Below are 5,211 nucleotides of genomic sequence, written 5' to 3' on the forward strand. Positions count from 1 at the left end.
ACAAGCAACAAAACAAAGTTCAAATGCAAACTGACTCAACTTCGATAGCTTCAAACACAGCTTTTTGTTCAAATTCATGGTACTTCCAAAACTATAAAACTTGTTGTATGGCAGAATGCAGGCTTCATGATTCTAAACTGAAGGGACTGCCACAGATACATTTGATAGCTTTGAAACACATTATATGGCTTATGTGATATAGTACTCACTCTAGCACACTATACTAGCCTACTATAACCCACTATAATAACTCCACAGCAACAAACCATCAAAAATAGGTCACTATAACTAACACATAGCCTATGAAAACCCTATTACTACCATGACTACTCCTATAATTAATACTGCCATCACCACCACTACTATTTCACAACCATAAATATTTCAAGACTACCAAACACACCACATTTACTTCAGTAAATGTACTTTTCTAGGTTTCAATTAACTTTGCAACTCTTCCAACTATTGACTTTTTTCGCAACTGACACCAGTTTGGCGACAAAACTGTTACAACATAGACATATATATTGACATAGTAAAATAAATAAAAGTGTGTACAAAAAATAAAGGATATTTCATGCTGAAACCCTCATATTAAACACCAATAGTATTCACGAAATTGGTGGTTTAAATTTAGGATCATTTTTTACAGCTTTGTCATTCTATTTTTATTTTTGTAATAATCTTATTTGCTAATAATATTTATTTGACATATTTGAAATATGATAAGGCCACACAGAGGGCCAGCGATAATTGCATCTGAAGTACCCAAAAGGGTCACTATGTCATCTGAGAAAATACAAATAAAAACGTATTACCAAAATGCTGGTCGTTTATTGGTAAACTTAGAAAGTTTTCAGTAATATACCCTCCCTTTGCAACCCTAGTTAGTTATTTTTCTTGCCTCTCAGTTGTCCAATGTCACTGACATACAATTCTTACATAAAACTAAATATAGCTTAGAAAGGGAAAATACCTGTTAATGTTGCTGGTGGGTTCCCCATCCAGTCTCTTTTCTGAACTTTCAGGACACCCCCTTTGATAGGCAGGACAAAACAACTACAGAAAACAAGGCAGAATAGTTGAGACAAATATGGTAGTCCTACTGTCAAATAAATCAATAGTCCCTCTTGTAAAAAAAGAAATAGTTTAATTTGAAGTCTTCAAGCATTCCTGTGTAGATAAACAGATTATACAAAACATGCAGGCCAAGACATTATCTAACATACAGCAAATAGCCATTTTGGCATAAAATCTAATAAAGAATGACTTTACACCTAGGCCAAAGTTATAGCCTAAAATATTGGTAATAAAGAAACACAAATAAAAGTGAGTATCAATTTTAAACTTCAGTACTTACATAGTAAGGATGACACCAAGCATAGTCCAATCCATGGCACTTTGTGATTGAGGTAAGCAAACTGTTGTTGCATGGGTTTTTATTGGTGCAGTGCATTCTCAGCTGTGTTTGTCTTGAAATATAACACGTAAATACCAGGGAAATGAAAGCAAAGGATCAGAGCAGTCACCAGATATATCCAAGTGTGAAAATTCACCTGGGGCCTTTGAAGAATGTAAAGGGCGAAGTGATTATGACAAGCCAGGTGTAGGGATGTTTTGATACTTTACTTTACTTTACTAAATCTCATTGCTTAACAGCATGTACAAAGTTAAGCAATATGTTTATATTTGTGATCATAATCTCAATAAAGTATAGGCAAAGGCATGATTCAAGAATAAAGTGGACAATTCTCTCAAATTCATTTGCCGACTGAGTCAATTTTGCATAAAAGGAACATAATCTACACTGCATCTATTGATAAATGTAGCGTATATGGGAGCAGTGGCGGTTGGTGACGTTTAAGGTAAGGGAGGACGATAATATTTTTGATGAGCATGGCCTTATTTCTATTACTGTCGTCCTCCTCTTCTGAGGAGGAGTAGGAAGGATCGAACCAATACGCAGCGTGGTAAGTGTTCATCATATTTTTTATTAAAACTGAACACTACACAAAATGAAAACGAAACAGTTCCGTGTGGAAAACACAGACACAGAAAATAATCACCCACAACCAAAAATGGGGACAACAGGCTACCTAAGTATGATTCTCAATCAGAGACAACGATCGACAGCTGCCTCTGATTGAGAACCATACCAGGCCAAACACAGAAATACAACATAGAAAAAAGAACATAGACTACCCACCCCAACTCACGCCCTGACCAAACTAACACAAAGACATAATAAAGGAACTAAGGTCAGAACGTGACAATTACAGCAAATTGGATGACTGTCATTCATATTCCATTCACCCAGCTCAGTGTTACATCGATAGGTTTAGGCTACTGCATGACACTCAAATTTTACCTATACCCATCATGAGGTTGCTACAACCTAGCCTACGAATTAAAGTTTATAATGTGGGTTCACAGGTCGAGAGAAAAATGTATAGTAATCAAGGTGACACAGTGACACATTCAATACCGCCATTCACACTCATGCCTGCATCTAGCTGATCTAGCGTGTAATCATTAATCCAACAGTTGTAAACGAGAGTTTCTATTGAACAAATCCAGGTATGTTTATCCACATTTAGTTTGCTTCCGTATAAGAAACTTTTTTTAACAGAATCAGCTAAATGAATACACCCCTGATCACGCGCAAACACAGTTCACTTTCATAGCAGCCACATACAAACAGCATGAACATTTTGCTCATTGTATAATTCATTCTCGCACCTACGCGCTCTCCTCCTCTCACCTTTTCCCTTCGCTTGTGGACTTCAGTGCACAACACATCAGTTGTCTGTGGCCAGACGAAGAAACCTTTCCAAGCCAAACCTTCATATCATAACCGCTAACTGCTACACACAGCCTACATCACTGTCAACATATTAGCTAACAATGTTAGTAACGTCATAGTCAACACAGCTACTAAAACTAACACATTAGTAAACTCGCTACAATCATGCAGTATAGTGTATAGTCAGCAAGCAGTTTAGCAGTTAAAAAAAGCTTGCCTTGACTTGGAAGAGTTCAACGGTTGGATAGCCATAGCCAGCTAGCTAACATATGTATGATATCAATATCAAATAGAAATATGCAACTGACATCGATACAGATTTTCCAATTGAATGGTTGGAGTAAAAGCCTATCGACACTCCGTATTATCTAGTACCCCATGAAATAACACAATATATAGATTCTACAGACCCTACTGAGAACTCCCAACCCCGCTTTTACATCAGCACATAATAGTTGTTTCTCTGTAAGCCAATATGTAATTCACATACAGTGTATTGCATTGAGGGTGATGGAGAGGGTGGAGTAAAAGCCCAGCAACACGTCTGTCACACCCTGACCATAGTTTGCTTTGTATGTTTCTATGTTTTGTTTGGTCAGGGTGTGATCTGAGTGGGCATTCTATGTTGTGTGTCTAGTTTGTCTGTTTGTGTGTTTGTCCTGATATGGTTCTCAATCAGAGGCAGGTGTTAGTCATTATCTCTGATTGGGAACAATATTTAGGTAGCCTGTTTGGTGTTGGGGTTTGTGGGTGATTGTTCCTGTCTCTGTGTTTGCACCAGATAGGGCTGTTTTGGTTTTTCACATTTCTTGGTTTTGTTAGTCTATTCATGTATAGTTTCTTTATTAAAGAACCATGAATAATAACCACGCTGCGTTTTGGTCCGCCTCTCCTTCAACACAAGAAAACCGTTACAACGTCGTTTTATCCAGTACTAACCTCGTTTTATCCAGTACTAACCGAACCCCACTTTTACATCGGCATAATGAATAGTTTTTTCTCTAGAAGCCAGTACTGTTCAAAAGTTTGGCGGCACTTAGAAATGTCCTTGTTTTTGAAAGAAAAGCTATTTTTTTGTCCATTAAAATAACATCAAAGTGATCCGAAATACAGTGTAGACATTGTTAATGTTGTAAATGACTATTGTAGCTGGAAACAGCAGATTATTTATGGAATATCTACATAGGCGTACAGAGGCCCATTATCAGCAACATTCACTCCTTTGTTCGATTGTCAAGTTTATCGTTTTAAACGGCTAATTGATCATCAGAAAACCCTTTTGCAATTATGTTGTGCTGTTTAAAGAAGGAATAAAACTGGCCTTCTTTTGACTAGTTGAGTATCTGTAGCATCAGAATTTGTGGGTTCGATTACAGACTCAAAATGGCCAGAAACAAATAACTTTCTTCTGAAACTCATCAGTCTATTCTTGTTCTGAGAAATGATGGCCATTCCATGCGAGAAATTGCCAAGAAACTGAAGATCTGGTACAATGCTGTGTACTACTCCCGTCACAGAACAGCGCAAATTGGCTCTAACCAGAATAAAAAGAGGAGTGGGAGGCCCCGGTGCACAACTGAGCAAGATGACAAGTACATTAGTGTCTAGTTTGAGAAACAGACGCCCCACAAGTCCTCAACTGGCAGCTTCATTAAATAGTACCCTCAAAACACCCGTCTCAACGTCAACAGTGAAGATGTGACTCCGGGATGCTGGCCTTCTAGACAGAGTTGCAAAGAAAAATACATATCTCAGACTGGACAATAAAATGAAAAGATTAAGATGGGCAAAAGAACACAGAAACTGGACAGAGGAATATTGAAAAAAAGTATTATGGACAGACAAATTTAAGTTTGAGGTGTTCAGATGACAAAGAAGAACATTTGTGAGACACAGAATAAATGAAAAGATGCTGGAGGAGTGCGTAACGCCATCTGTCAAGCATGGTAGAGGCAATGTGATGGTCTGGGGGTGCTTTGGTGGTGGTAAAGTGGAAGATTTGTGCAGTGTAAAATGGATCTTGAAGAAGGAAGGTTCTCACTCCATTTTGCAATGCCATGCCAAATCCTGTGGACGGTGCTTAATTGTAGCCAATTTCCTCCTATGACAGTATAAGGACCCAAACCACAGCTCCAAACTATGCAATAACTATTTAGGGAAGAAGCAGTCAGCTTGGATTCTGTCTATAATGGAGTGGCCAGCACAGTTACCGGATCTCAACCCTATTGAACTGTTGTGGACGCAGTTTGACCGTATGGTACGTAAAAAGTGTCCATCATGCTAATCCAACTTGTGGGAGGTGCTTCAGGAAGCATGGGATGAGATCCATTTAGATAACCTCAACAAATTGACAAGGTCTGCAAGGCTTTAATTGCTAAAAAAATATTTATACCCTTGTCAACATCTTG

Source organism: Oncorhynchus mykiss, chromosome 9 (genome assembly GCF_013265735.2).
Source record: "Oncorhynchus mykiss isolate Arlee chromosome 9, USDA_OmykA_1.1, whole genome shotgun sequence".
Classification (NCBI taxonomy): domain Eukaryota; kingdom Metazoa; phylum Chordata; class Actinopteri; order Salmoniformes; family Salmonidae; genus Oncorhynchus; species Oncorhynchus mykiss.